This window comes from Limulus polyphemus, unplaced genomic scaffold (genome assembly GCF_000517525.1).
Source record: "Limulus polyphemus unplaced genomic scaffold, Limulus_polyphemus-2.1.2 Scaffold1083, whole genome shotgun sequence".
In the NCBI taxonomy this organism is placed as follows: Eukaryota; Metazoa; Arthropoda; class Merostomata; order Xiphosura; family Limulidae; genus Limulus; species Limulus polyphemus.
This window is the reverse complement of record NW_013666693.1, coordinates 257,314-273,812: the sequence shown is the minus strand read 5'-3', so window position 1 is coordinate 273,812 and position 16,499 is coordinate 257,314. Positions and strand designations below refer to the sequence as shown.

Below are 16,499 nucleotides of genomic sequence, written 5' to 3'. Positions count from 1 at the left end.
TGGAGATTCGAATCCGCGACCCGCAGATTGCGAGTCGAGCACCCTAACCACTGGCAGTAGAGAAGATAATAGCTGGATCTTGTGTTTATCAAGAAAGTCCCCCATCACTTTGGTTTGGTTGGATTTAAATTTATAATTCACTATTGAATTATATTGTTATTCTTCCAAACCACAGATGTAAGATTATTTGAAACATACTTGCTTGTAGATAGCGCTTCTAATTTTTCTTAGAACCATCTAACTCAAAGTCGTAGCAAACGCCATTGGCCCAAAACCCTTACGGATGAAAGAACTATGAAGTTTATTGTAGGAAAAATAAATAATTTAAATATTTCAAATACCTCTGTGAAAACGTTACCTATTACTAATCGTCCTCTACATAAATCAAAATAGACTCTAAAGTCAAATCTACAAAAAATGCAACCGATGTCTGTAAAAATAAAATATCCATCGGGACAATAAAACTTAAAAAAATTTAAAGACGTTATCACTTCAGTTTGTCGAAGTATTGTTGGGCGGTTCCAATCTGTTTGTATGGTTTATACGTTAAAGGTACAACATGAAACTTTTATGGTGTTCTATAAGGTGGTGTAAAGATACAACATGAAACCCTTATGGTGTTCTATAAGGTGGTATTACTAATTATTCTGTGGTGTGTAAATAACATGCCTTTTTAAACTTTTTTCAAACTCGGGCTTTTCAGTTTCTGAATAATAAGACTATCGACACAGATCTTCGACTTCTCTCGAGTTATTTGTTAAAGAAGATTGAGTCTACGTTATTTATAATTATTTCAATCATATTGGTTTTTATTATTAAACCCGAGAAAAATACAGATTTATTTGACTTTGAGGCATATTCACAAAGTTTTACTCCATGAGTGTTTATTTTTATCTACATATCTACGGTATGTCTACGGACTTAAAACGCTAGAAACGGGGTTTCGATACCAGTGGTGGGCAAAGCACAGATAGCCTATTGTGTAGCTTTGTGCTTAACTTCCTGCAGTTAACCAACTTTACAAAGCCACCTCGAAGTTATCACACACACACTATCATCATGTCCACTGTAAAGAGTATATTTCTATCTCCAAAATATGTTTATATAAATTTTTTCTGCGATAAAATACTCTTCATTCATACTCAATATTCCAGTTCATATATATATTTTAACAATTTTCATTGGCTTTGCCTCCAAGACACTGTTTGAAAACTTGCCACATATTTTGATCACATCTCTAGATATTTTATAAATTTGAACTCGAAATCTTTTTTTTTTCTAAATTTATTCTGAAATTTCACAATTGCTATTTCATTTTTGATATAATTGTTTTCAAATATTACATAAGGCTGTGGCTTGATCTTAATAATTCGGATATCTGAACATAATGTTGAGATGCTCGCAACGAGGCTAGCCAGCCAACGAATTACCTCACGCTTGAACTGCCTGCTTATGTGGTTTTTGGGGAAAAGGCTTTAATATTATTTCAAGGTATTGTTTCGCTTCTAAACTAGGTTTACTTAATAATCGTTATGTCGCATAGAACGTTATGAATTGTATTATTTTAATTAAAAACAATATGTCAACTGTTAAATTTTATTAGTTTCATAAAATAAACAAATGAGCTTGAAACAAAGTTATTGGAAAAAAGTTATATTTAAGCAATTGCTCTTCTTCGGGCCAACAACAATAGATTTAACTTTGCAGAAGGCTGGTTTTCTAAGTCAATAAAGACGCGAACAGCGTGACAAAATACTAAACTTCTTTATGTTAAGAAAGAAAAATCCAAAGTTTAGCAAAGTCGAACATATGTAAATCAATAGAGATGGGTCCAAAGTTTCCAATGCTGAACACCTATTTTTAAGCAAAAACACAAACCTAACTGTTTAACATTTCTTTTCCAGCCAACCTAGAAAAATATAACTTTTCTGCACAGCATGTTTTAAGTTAGGATAAACGGATGTATCGTTTCCTAATATTTAACATCTCTATTTTGAATATTTTGATGAGCTGATGCACAAAGTTTTTTGTTAATATATCTTTAAAATATGTTATATCTCATTTGCATCTTTACCTATTATGGAGCTACAAAATTATTATAGTGGAATAATTAATTTGCTATTATTCTTTTATTTGTTTGCTCCTAAAATAAAAGGACTCCTGGATCTATCAAACTGTGTTTTTTTTTAAATAGTTACTAATCACTTACGTATAAGTATATTTGAAAACTTTCACATAAATTAACTAATTTATCCATCAACAAATATATTCAGTTAATCTTTTTTTATGAAACATATTAGCTATTACTGGATTTATAACACACAATTATTCTACATAACTTTGATATTCCATGTATACAACTGTAGAAAAACACCAAGTTTTTTCAGTGTTTCACAAGCGTCTGTTCAGTCACAAGGTGTTCTTGGTATTCCGAAAGTGATGGGCAAAGGCTATGAGGGTCGTTTTGATTTTTTTAAATGTATTAATAAATTGATTACAGACAGAGATTACATCAGGCTAACCTTATGTTTACATCAGCATGTTTCATATAAATTTAGCAGAATGTGTTAGACGAACATTGTAGCTTTTGTTGGAGGATTTAATTATGCTATATCAGTATCAATCGAAATTCCATTGAGTTTTTTTTATATTTACAGACAATATACTGTATATTGTATCTCATCATCCGTAGAAAAGCATTAATTTTCACTTTCTATAATGAATTGAGTACTTCTGTTTCTACTAAATTAAGAATTGCAGAAGCTACCTGGGAGACTTATATTGATAAGTTGGTTGGTTGGTTGTAATTAAGTACAAAGCTATACAATAAGCTATCTGTTCTCTGAACACAACGGGTATCAAAACCTGGTTTCTAGAGTTATAAGTCCGCAGGGGGCATATTGATAAGAGCCTGAAATATAAATTTTCTCCAAAAGGAAAATTAATCCCTTTTAAATATATAGCACGGATATGTTCACACAAGTTTATGCTTCATGTTTCTCTTAGCAAGCAATAGTAGCATTACCTAAGCAACAGATTGCCTGTATACATTATTATATACATTTGTTTAATACAGGTATCCTTTCAAACAATATAATGAAATTGACTACAACAACAATAACAAACAGATATTTTACCGCGTTTTTATCTTAGTTGAATACTGAGCAGATTGTATATAATAAAGCGGAGGCTTCTTTTATTGTTCCAGCCTTGACTTTGCCATGAATGTGTCGATTCAGATTCTATATTTAATTCATCTTCAGTTTGTCAGTTGCACCTATTCCATTTCCACGTATTGTATGGAATGTCATTGTAGGTAAATAGTGTTACAGGCAGAAATTGCCAATTACGAATTATACAACAAAGGAAATTAAATATTAAGAACATTAGATAATGAGCAAACACATCTCCCGTACACGAATGCAATGGAGAAATGCACGCTTACAGTATCTATTTGCATTTATCGGGAAGTACGAAAACAAGGGCACAAACTCTGAGATGGTCGTATGTTACATAATATTACAGAATTGAGGTAAAGAAAGACAAGAACTGAGGGATTCAAGTATTAATTATATATATATATATATAACAATATTAATTATCTATGTAGAAATTATAACAGAAGCTAAATCCTCACGTACTTTACTAGCTTTCTGCTCTGTATGGAGAACTCGCCACAGCGAAAACTATCGTTAAACTTAAACCTACACTTTATTGACGCTGAAAATGAAACTATGTTATTTTTGTTTCCTTTCAATGGTTGGAGATTTACTTGAGATCTATGTTTGATAATTTATTTATTCTCTTTTTGTATTAAAAATCCTTTGAAAAGACAAGGTATAAAAACCTCAACTTTAATTATTTACAATTACCACATAATTGCGTTAACATTTGTAACTAAATTAAAATGACTAATTTCTTGAGTTCATTTGTCTTAAAAAACACGCAAAGAAATATTTTTCAAATTTCGATGAACTCAAACAGTTCTTTAGATTGATGTCTAAGGAACGTCGTATAGTTTACGTTAAGGCTGTTTTTAGTCGGTAGGTTGTCTGTCCCAAGTTTTATGCATATCTAATCTTAATGATATATGTCATCAGAATGTGACTTGTAAATTAGCAAAGTAAAACAATCCGAAAGAAATTCCAAAAATAATGCATTTTTATTGATGTTTATAGGAGGAATATATTAATAGAACATGGCTCTACAGTTGCTGGTGTTTACCTGACCTGTGAAAACGTCTTTTTTAATTACTACTTTCTTTCCTTATAATGATTAACGAATAGTAGTAAAAGCTCATTCCACGATAAAACAAATCATTACGTTTAAAATAGTTGTAAGCATTAATTAAGCTGGAATATTTATTATAGCAATACTTATACATTGCTCAAAATCCTTTTTGTTTGTTTCTTTATGGTTCAAACCTTAAAATTCCAAATAAATCTACAAAACTTTTGACTCCAAACGAAGATTCTAGCTAGGACATTTATTCGAAATTTGTTACTTGTTTGTGGATAAGAGTGCAAAGAACAAAACCCTACTTTTGTGTGTCATGGTGGAATCTGATAAGAAATAACATCGTGCATATAACAGCACCGACATTAAAACAACCACGAAATTATATAATTATTCAAAGCACATACATTCCTGTTTACTCTCTTCTACAAATGATCAAAAGTAAAACAAAACAACGATATTTCGTCTAAGCGTCACTTTCAACAGAAGGAAAGACTGAATACGTAATAAGCATCACGTGACGGGAGAAAATTTGTTTTCCAGTAGTAATCCCGAGTTTAAGCAGGTGATTTACTTTTGAAAGTTTTCTTTTCTCTCTGTAAATATGCATAATATAATTGTTCGAAGTGAATAACGATCCGACTTGAAATTTCTGATCTTGCTTCTATCTAACTAAATTTGATTTTTTTACAACTTCTTTTCTTATGAGAAACTTAAAATGATTATTCGTTCTTGTAGTAAAAATGGAATAATACTAGCAGTACGTGACTTGCAGTATGTTTGGAACTGTTATATGACTATGTAGGTGAGATTAGACTATACGCATGTTTATCTTCTCACACTGAACTTTTATCCTATAAAATGGTTTCCTATTAATTTTTGTATGAAATGCATTTCATTTGTTATGAAGTACTTGCAAACTTTCAAATCATGGATCTTTGAGTTAAGCTATCCTGTATAACTTATTTTATTGTTTAATTCTCTCGTTCAAAAAGCACTCAAGCCTTTTTCTTAATAGAAATTTCGAACTTCTCGTCCCCAGTTTATCCAGGATAGTATACATTCTAACTCTAAAAGGTAAGTTTAATATTAAAGATACTCAGAATCCACTAAATATAATAAAACGTCTTATTAGACCTCGCGTTTTTTTTTACAAGTCGATAATCAATTTATTACAGAATTCAATAATCTATATATGTTGAATTTGTTTTTAATTTCTATTTTGTCTAACTACAATAAAAAATTTCGTTTCACATCACAACTTAATAATTAGGCTGGACCCGATACATTAAAATTTCTAACTAAATTTGACTCTGTATGCACTAAAAACAACAAAATATTATATCACATAGATATTTATACAAACCAAATTCCGCGAAAAGCTAACTAAAAGGGTAGATCAATTAAATATGTGCAACATAAAATGACATTTCATCACTTTTGACCAAAGAGTTTTCATTCTTCGTCTCTATATCTGAATAGAAGGGTGTTAATCTTCAACACCTAAGCTATACGAATAAAAAAAACTTAGTCTCAGAACCCACCAGTTTTCATTTAGAGTTATTTCTTAAAATTTCTCAACTTTTGTCTCAAAGAATATTTGTAGACAAATTGATACTGCCCTAATCAAGTAGGTTAAGTTAGTTTAAACATAATCCTTGCCGATATCGTTAGGCCTACACTGTTAGTGTAAGATACTCGAAGGTTTTAATATCGTTACTGATTTTCTTGTACTTAATCACCCTGTTTTTTGTGAGTTAGACTTTGTGTACATTAAAATCGTTAGCCTAACCTGTCGTAGTAAGTTAGAAGTGAAATCAATGGAGTTGCCTCATTATTCGTTCCAGTAGTGTATTTCATTTGATCAACGTTTCTATTTGTTTATTGTTGGTTACTGGTATTAAAGTTATTTACCTAGCTCTCAGTTAATTATTGAAGGTGTCATTTTACATTTCGTGTAACATAAAACATAAATTTTGTGTATTAATTAAATTTGGACCAATCATATTATCAAATCAATTACTTCAAGTAGGTTTTGTTCTATTAGAGTGATTTGATTAAAACATACACACGTATATATATATATATATGTGTGTGTGTGAACTGAGGCTTCAATAAAATCACCCGTATACTTCTAGGCGACATTTTTTACCGACTCTGCACTCTAAGCTTGAGTAAGAATATGTACTGAATACCAGCCATCTCAGGCAATGATATCTATACAAACCTAAGCTTCATGTATTCATGGAATGTAAACTAATGCGCATTTACTGAATAAACATAAGCCAGAATATACAGTTGAAGTTACAGTCTCCAGCCTCAGTTTTATATGCAAGCTTAAGCCTGGTTCTGCAGAAGCTATCCTTATTTTTAATATACATGTCGAGATTTTGAGGTTAAAGACAATGTAAACTAAGACTGATCAATGAAACTACACTCTTCCAAAAGGATAAAAACCCTGCATATTTTATCTTTTAGTTTATTGTTAATGCTATAGTAAGCATATCTTTGAGTTATGGTGGTATTTCCAGTTCATATAGATCCTTAAACTTATCTCATGGACCATTGAAAGCAAAGGCTGTATTATTAACTTTCATTATGAAATGTTTACAAATTCATTAGAAAATTATTGGTTGAGAGTAAAACTTGGTAAAAGAATGGACAGAATACCATCAACCATCAGTAATTGTGACACATTTCAGTATTGTTATTTAAAACTTGGTAAGAAAATGGACAGAACACCATGAAACATCAGTAATTGTGACACATTTCAGTATTGTTATTTAAAACTTGGTAAGAAAATGGACAGAACACCATGAAACATCAGTAATTGTGACACATTTCAGTATTGTTATTTAAAACTTGGTAAGAAAAGGACAGAACACCATGAAACATCAGTAATTGTGACACATTTCAGTATTGTTATTTAAAACTTGGTAAGAAAAAGGATAGAACACCATGAAACATCAGTAATTGTGACACATTTCAGTATTGTTATTTGAATACAGCTTTGATATATGTTGAACCCACTTTTACACCATAACACACTGTGTGTAGATTATTTAGATATTTATTGGTCAGTTATCGTTATGTTATATGTGTGAGCCAAAAGTAAAAAAAATTATCGTTTTCAAAAAGTTATTCATCTTCATTAACAAAGTAGATAATAACTTGTACATGTTATATTGGGAATAGAAGTAGGAAAATTTTTCAGCCGAACAGCATGTTCGTTTTTGTTACAAGAATTCGTGTTTTTTTTTAACTAATTATTTTGTTTGTCGCCCTCTAGTAAAATTGACGTTTAAACCACTTTATGTTTGTAGAGTGAAAACTAGTGATGAAATACAAATTAATGTACAGAAGAACGTAGTGTATATACACTTAATGTACAGGAGAACGTAGTGTCCATACATTAATGTACAGGAGAACGTAGTGTGCATATACTTAATGTACAGGAGAACGTATTGTGTATACACTTAATGTACAGAAGAACGTAGTGTATATATACACTCAATGTACAGGAGAACGTAGTGGGCATACACTTAATGTACAGGAGAACGTAGTGTGCATACACTTAATGTACAGGAGAACGTTGTGTTTTTATAACCCTTAATGTACAGGTGAACGTAGTGTGCATACACTTAATGTACAGAAGAACGTAATGTACATACATTTAATGTACAGAAGAACGTAGTGTGCATACACTTAATGTACAGGAGAACGTAGTGTGCATACACTTAATGTACAGGAGAACGTACTGTACATACATTTAATGTATAGAAGAACGTAGTGTGCATACACTTAATGTACAGGAGAACGTAGTGTGCATACACTTAATGTACAGGAGAACGTAGTGTGTATGTACTTAATGTACAGGAGAACGTATTGTCTATATACTTAATGTACAGGAGAACGTAGTGTGTATGCACTTAATGTACAGGAGAACGTATTGTGTATACACTTAATGTACAGAAGAACGTAGTGTGCATACACTTAATGTCCAGGAGAACATAGTGTGCATACACTTAATGTACAGGAGAACGTAGTGTGCATGCACTTAATGTACAGGAGAACGTAGTGTGCATACACTTAATGTCCAGGAGAACATAGTGTGCATACACTTAATGTACAGGAGAACGTAGTGTGCATGCACTTAATGTACAGGAGAACGTAGTGTGCATACACTTAATGTACAGGAGAACGTAGTGTGTATGTACTTAATGTACAGGAGAACGTATTGTCTATATACTTAATGTCCAGGAGAACATAGTGTGCATACACTTAATGTACAGGAGAACGTAGTGTGCATGCACTTAATATACAGGAGAACGTAGTGTACATACACTTAATGTACAGGTGAACGTAGTGTGCATACACTTAATGTACAAGAGAACGTGGTGTACATACACTTAATGTACAGGAGAACGTAGTGTACATACACTTAATGTACAGGTGAACGTAGTGTGCATACACTTAATGTACAAGAGAACGTGGTGTACATACACTTAATGTACAAGAGAACGTGGTGTACATACACTTAATGTACAGGAGAACGTAGTGTACATACACTTAATGTACAGGAGAACGTAGTGTACATACACTTAATGTACAGGAGAACGTAGAGTACAGAGTAGCTAACTTTTAATAGAACTCATGTAAAAACAGGGTATATTAAAATAATATTAACCCCAAAAATTTCCAAATCCGACAGATCTTATTTTCTTCCGCAAGAAAGGCAAAACTCACATTAAAACGAAGAAATGTTTAAAATGTTTTGAAATATCTTACACACACACAGCTATTCAAAAATATGCAATATTGATTCTACTACTTTATTCTTATGGATTATTCAGTCGCCAAGCTGTTTAAAATACTAAAACGTAAATGTAAAGCCACTTCTATCATTCTATTTACTACTTGTCACCGAGTTTTACTGGTTAAAACAAACGAATGTAACCTCATTTAAACTTTACTTTCTAGTAGCACAAAACGTTTAGAGAGTGAATAATAAAAATAATTCAAATTAAGGATAATCCGTAAAAATGCTTTCTTTGGTTTCTGTTAACGTACCACGGTTTCTGCATTATATTTAAAGGTTGTTGGTTTCTGTTAACGTACCAAGATTTCTGCATTATATTTAAGGGTTGTTGGTTTCTGTTAACGTACCAAGATTTCTGCATTATATTTAAGGGTTGTTGGTTTCTGTTAACGTACCAAGATTTCTGCATTATATTTAAGGGTTGTTGGTTTCTGTTAACGTACCAAGATTTCTGCATTATATTTAAGGGTTGTTGGTTTCTGTTAACGTACCAAGATTTCTGCATTATATTTAAGGGTTGTTGGTTTCTGTTAACGTACCAAGATTTCTGCATTATAGTTAAGGGTTGTTGGTTTCTGTTAACGTACCAAGATTTCTATATCATGGTTAGGGATGTTTTTCGTTCTCCTAACATACCGATATTTCTCTATTTCGACTAAGGATGTGTTGAGTTTAACCTACCAGTATTCATTACCATTTAGGGTGCTTTGAGTTCTGTTAACATATCAAGAATACTCAATGATTAAGAGTGTGTTAAGCTCTGTCAAACGGACCAAGATTCTCTATTACAATTAAAGGTGTATTAAGTTATGTTAAACGGGCTAAGATTTAATAATTACGTTTAAAGGTGTATTAGGTTATGTTAAACAGACCAATATTTTAGTATTACGATTAAGAGTGTATTAGGTGATGTTAAATAAGCCAAAACTTCAATATTACGACTAAGAGCGTATTGAATCCTATTAACTCTCCAAGGTTTCACTGTCATAACTAAGGATGTGTTAACACTGTTAAAATTAATTTTTTATATAGCTCTTACATTAATGTAAAACAAATTAAGGCACTTGTTTATACTACTGTGTGTGTTTATATTTATCTGACATTAGGGTAACACAAATAAACGTATGTGTGTGTGTTTGCATTTCTCTGACATCAGTATGACACAAATAAAGGTGCGTGTGTTTATATTTCTCTGAAATTAGTTTAACACAAATAAAGTTGTGCTTATATTTCTCTTAAGTTAGTGTAACACAAATAAAGCTGTGTGTTTATATTTCTAAGAATTTAGGTTTGAACTAATAACCCGTGCATGATATGATAAAAATCAAAGGAAAGAATTAATTTACGCGAAGAATGTTTATCTATATCCTAGTTAATATTTTAATTTTGACAGTTTCCTTCTAGGTTCACTCTTATTTTGCATTAAAACAAATACAGTACTTACGTAGATCTACAGGATATTTTTTGTCTCTATTTATGACATCCAACTTCAAGAATAACTGATTTCTAAAGAAAATTGTGTGATAAACTTTTAGAAGGAAATAAATTAATAAATATGAAGATCGTTTGATACTGTGTAAATGCCAACGACTCGTAAAGAAGTCGTCGTAATATCTATATAAACGAAAATAAACTGCTGTATTAATTTTGTTTTCCAGTAATATATAGTGTTTAAAAATTATTGGTTACTGTTAATATTTATTACTTTCCCTAATAAATATTTACGGTCAGCTATCATTTTTGAATATAGTTTAGTATGTTGAAAATAATCATTAAATGGTTTACTGGTTTATATTCCTTACCATATAAGTAATAACACTAGGTTCAGACTTTGGCACACTTGATTTTATTATTACTTCATTAGCTTGTTTTGACATAATTGTTGAAAAAACCATTGCCATAGTTAATTTTTACAAAAGTCGTACTTTAGTACAAAAAACGATCCGTATCTTATTTCAGTATTTTCCGATGAGTCGCATGACTTTTATTATTTTACATGGAGCTTATGCAGTATTTAGCTTTTCGTTGGTGAATGTAGTGTAGATAATCCAGTTGTGTTTTTAACTCACTATATGTAAGCTTATTAGACAATTACAGCAAATACCATCCAACTGTAATAGTATATAATACGATTACATAATATTTTATGTATACATTTACGGTCAGTGATATGATAGATATTATTTTTTTCAATCCTGTTTTTGTAAAAACCGGCACTGAAAGGGGGTGATTTTTAGCAATTGCTATATAATGTTAGCATTAATTGCTTGCTTTGATTAATACTACAGTTGCTATTTATGCACAGAGAGTAGTGTACGTAACTCTATTAACCTTTGAAGCATAGAGTACAACATAAAAACTGTTGAATGAGATATTTTCTTAGAGATTAGTTTTATTGTTTTACTTGTGGTGGTTTGACGCTTCGTTTTTCAACAAAATAAGTTAGTTCGTGTCTTTAATCATATAATGAACTAAACGAAGTAAAAGATAAAAATGTAACAACAGGATACCGATGATAACATTCAAAATGTTGCGTTAGATTGAATTTTACTTTATACTTTACAGAATACTGGAGAAACCTAGTAAGAACATTGGGACAGTTGAGATATTGCAACTTGAATAGCCTTACCTGTTGTATTCACTTGTTGCGCTGGCAACACCGGTCTGATAACGGAGAGGATGTTCGTCTACTGTTTCCCCTACACCAGCTCACTGCTTCTTTTGAGGCCGACATTCGGTGTTGGGGGTGTGGATCGAATCTGTCGCAAAGTTATGCGTGCAAGAAAAGCTTGCTAGCGATTGGTTGCTTAAGTTTACATACGTTTCAGATAGGCCCGGGTAGGGTTACTGCAATTTTGGTTCCTGAATACAAACAACCACCTACTAAAACACTTCTTCAAGAAGCAGAAATGTGAGAACGTTGTTTTTTCTTCTGTAACTCAGTGGGCGGATGACAAATAACCATGTACACCGACAATAAGAGCTTTCAGTCATAAGGACCTCCTTTTCTATTCAACAAGTCCGTGACATCGTGAACATGGTAGGGTTTTGTTTGATCGAGATATTTTCCTTTTCTCTACGGCTTAGAATGTGGCCAGTCTAACGTGGTTCAACAAAACCAATTAACGATACCACAGGGATATTTTGGTATAACTGTTTTAAAAATATTTGATAATTAAGAAAAACAATGATTAAAATAGTGTTTGAAGACGGGACACAATTATTAAAGAATATGTTGTCCCTGGTTCTCTTTGCTAGCTATAAAATAAGTAGTAACTTATTTGTAGCTTATAGGTTATACGAATATATCTGTAAAATACAATATCGAGAAAGAAATGATTAAAAGATGTCAAATTCTTGCCAATTTATACATCACTTAGAGTTTATTTATTGACTGATTCTGCTACAGTTTAACAAAAGTCAACTGCTAAACCTTGAAGCAAGAGTCTTTTGTCGAAGTGCGTGGAACTAAAACCTTCTATTCAAGCTGGAGCTTGTGTAACAGTTCAGATCTGAGTCCTATATATATATATATGATATCATGTTTTCTGTCGTAGTGGGCAATAAAGTTCTCAACAATAGTTGAAAAAGTCCTTTTTTAGTAATAGTAACTAATAACAGCTGTAACAGTTATAATTAATAAAGTCAGTTGAAGCTAAGGGTTAGCGGTTTAGTTAAAACTAGTATGTTCACTATTCGTTAAAACTAACTTGAAGCTAAGGTAGCCAAATTTCGAATCACATGTATTAGTAAAAACTAGTATCATTTATTTCTGTTTAAAACTGTATTATTCAATACAATCCGGAAGTCTCTTCGATAGTGAAAATTGAAGTATTCTGTATCAGTGGAACTTGTGGCTCTCTTCATAGTTTAAACTAAGGCAACTTTTTAAAATAAGAAATATTTTGATAGTTGAACTAAAATTTAAAGTAAGGCAATCTTTTAAAATAATAAACGTTTTGATAGTTGAACTAAGGTTTAAACTAAAGTAATCGTTTAAAATAAGAAATATTTTGATAGTTGAACTAAGGTTTAAACTAAGGTAATCTTTTAAAATAAGAAATGTTTTGATAGTTGAACTAAGTTCTTCTTGTTCTAAGTAAAACTGAACTATTTTACAATATTTAAAACTAATTTCATCTATGGTAACTAAAATTTTAGTTCTTTACAAGTTAAATATAATAACTTTTCTAATCATACAAAAACGAAAATAGAAAACCAAATTACAAAATAGTGAGTTTTTTGAAAAGATAGGCTACATAAAATTCGAGCAAAAATATTATTTCTATGGATACACTGGATGCTATACTGGCTACAAGTTATATAAAACTAATGAGTGTATCACGTTTTTTACTGTTTGTTTATTATTGATTGACTGAACCAAATTATTAACAACTTCTAAACATTTTAGTTTTATGTAGATCAATGTTGTTAACATAAATACAATATTAATCTTGACATTCAACGGTATACAAACTCTTAAAATGATACTGATATAAAAACTGAAGGCAGATTTACTAAAATAAATTATAGGATTACTCATATTATCTTTCATTCAGTGAAAACGTTTCCAGTGTTACGAAAAAAATTATGTAAATATATTTTAGTAATGAAAGCGTACGAGATAAATTACATGATCAGTTAATAATCCAACTTAAACCGAAGATGGAATTTTTTTGTTTAATGTTTTTTTTTCTTTACGATCTTAACTCCAAGCAGTGTGGAGTCGGCTGATATTTTTGTAAGCCAAGAAAATTTACACACGGCAACCATATAGGGCAAGTAAGTTGGGCGATGGGGATTTTAACTCACGACCCTCAGAGTAGGAGTTTAGCATTCTATCCACCAGACCATGTCAGGCCCAGAATATTGAGTTATTAAATATTAATTTGAAAACTTTATTATTACAATCGCTGGTGATTTGAAATTCTTAGATTTTATTAGCAACAATAGACTTGGCAAATGTTTTTAACTTTTTTCATTCGTTACATTATGATCATATAACGGTTAACGGTCTAGTTTTCCACACAAATGAATGAATAGTTAATGACTTACAATTGGACTAAATTAATATTCTAGAAAAAATATACATTCTATGTATAGTATGAAAACGGCCTGGTATATTACTGAAAAGTCATTCTTTTATGACAATGTTTTTCATCTTTTTCAGAATTTTAATGGAAATTATTTAAATCCCTTTTGTCGTATCGCAAGACCAACAAACAACTTGATTATTCAATATTCATTTCAAGACAAACCTTGGTACTAAACTTTAATTTTTTTATCGTTTATCTTGAAAATCTAAACGTTTTTAGTGGAAATATGGTTTCTGCTTCAGTTAGCTGAATACTCTCAAGCAACCAAAATATTTTGAACAACAAAATAATTTATCAAAGGTCTGAAGTTCGTTTGGGTTATATTTGTATATCCGTGTAGTTTATTTTAAGCTACTGATCAGGAAACATTTCAACCTATTTTGAAGAGTTTTTGGTGTTATCTATACACATTTATTCATCATATATCAATTCTTGGACAAATCTAGTCATGTTACTATAAATTTGTTATTTTTTTATCATCAATGCTGTATAAAAGCTTGTAAGTTAACTTTTGATTTGTACTTTCTGACGTCTGTAATGGAGAAAATTGAGTTACTATAATAAAGCTTATAAATGATAGTAACATAATTATAATAATTCATAAAACTATTATTTAGTGAGAAACTGAAAGTTGCAAAAGTTAGACAGAGCTGACGTTTGCCTGAATGTTTTTCATGCTTAACTTTATTTAATGATATCTGTATAAGTGGTGAAATATTTGATAATTGTTTATGATATAGTGTCAGAAAATGAATGCTTTAAAAATGGAATGTTGCTCATAAAATTCCTTTCATATTTTCTTTTGTTCTTATGATTTTGAGCATTTGACTCTCCAGGTGAAAAGTGTTGCGTGTCTTAACAGTAACATGTTTTTATTTAATCCCTTCCACATTTGAAATTTAGTTCGAACAGCTTAGAAGGCGAGAGTAGATTTAACATAGTTCAAGATTGGACAACATTCTCCGGTAATTCTTCCTCTATCCAGAAAGATAAAATAAGAGTTTTGATTTACTTTGTAGATTTTATAAGGAAATTAAGAAGAAAGAACTAAATAACTGTGTCAACCAAGTAAAACTACGTATCATAGGATATTCGCTAATTAAATTTAAGTATGTGCCATTTTCAAGAAAAGGAGCAGTGTGGTGTAACATGAAATATAGCACAGCTTCTACAATGGCTGAAAACCCTTGTGGTGTAACATAAAATAAAACATAGCTTCTACAATGGCTAAAAACTCCGGTGGTGTAACATGAAATATAACACATCTTCTACAATGGCTGAAAACCCTTGTGGTGTAACATAAAATATAACACAGCTTCTACAATGGCTGAAAACCCTTGTGGTGTAACATGAAATATAACACAGCTTCTACAATGGCTGAAAACCATTGTGGTGTAACATGAAATATAACACAGTTTCTACAATGTCTGAAAACCCTTGTGTTGTAACATAGAATATAACACAGCTTCTACAATGGCTGAAAACCCTAGTGGTGTAACATAAAATAAAACACAGCTTCTACAATGGCTGAAAACCATTGTGGTGTAACATGAAATATAACACAGTTTCTACAATGGCTGAAAACCCTTGTGGTGTAACATACAGCTTCTACAACGGATGAAAACTCTAGTAATGTTAAGTGAAATAAAACACATATTTTATACAAACAGTAAAAGATATATTAGTCTTAAATACAATTAAACTCATATTTCAAGCTTGTAGTAACATTAATATTCCTCTCGGACGTTACCATTTTTATTAAAACAGCTGAACGTCCGGACTGCACTTTCCCAAGCTTTCCTATATTTAACTCAGTATGTTTACGTAAATCTCGTGATAAATATATAAAAATAATTGTATTTTAAATTATTACAATGAATATTAATCAATCTCTGAATTGATTGGGTTTCTCTCTCCAATCACGGTTAGTTTATGTTAAATAATTATGTTGTATTCTTTTACCAGCCATAGCTAACGTAAGTACCTATTTTTATATTCATCTGGTTTCCTCAAGTTTGCTGACAGCGCGAGTAAGCTACCAAAAAGATAATAAACTATGACAGAACATAATGAAACCTTCATCAAAATGTGCTATTTATTTTAAATTTAAGTGCATTCCAGGTACATCCACATAAGATTTTATTTGAATCGTATAGTTAAATCCTATAATCAATTGAATTATCTACCCCTGTGAAAATGTTTTATTTGCATAACAATGCTGTTGTGGGGTCAAAAGGTAAACAAGGACATCACCTGTCTGGGCCTTTATTTTATCTAAAACGTGGTTAGAACATACAGTCTTCTTCTTCTGTAGCTTTTTCCCGTATCTATACGGGGTCCCTATTTTT

The 16,499-nt window shown here is 31.1% G+C and overlaps 1 protein-coding gene across 1 annotated transcript in view; it reads right to left on the bottom strand.

Annotated features, from left to right (window-relative positions):
* Positions 1-11,795, bottom strand: part of LOC111086420 — a 30,254-nt gene extending 18,459 nt beyond the window's left edge. The window contains exon 1 of the mRNA XM_022389171.1: positions 11,685-11,795. The gene's annotated coding sequence lies outside the window, so the exon portion shown is untranslated. The remainder of the gene's footprint in view (positions 1-11,684) is intronic.
* Positions 11,796-16,499: the final 4,704 nt, after the last annotated feature.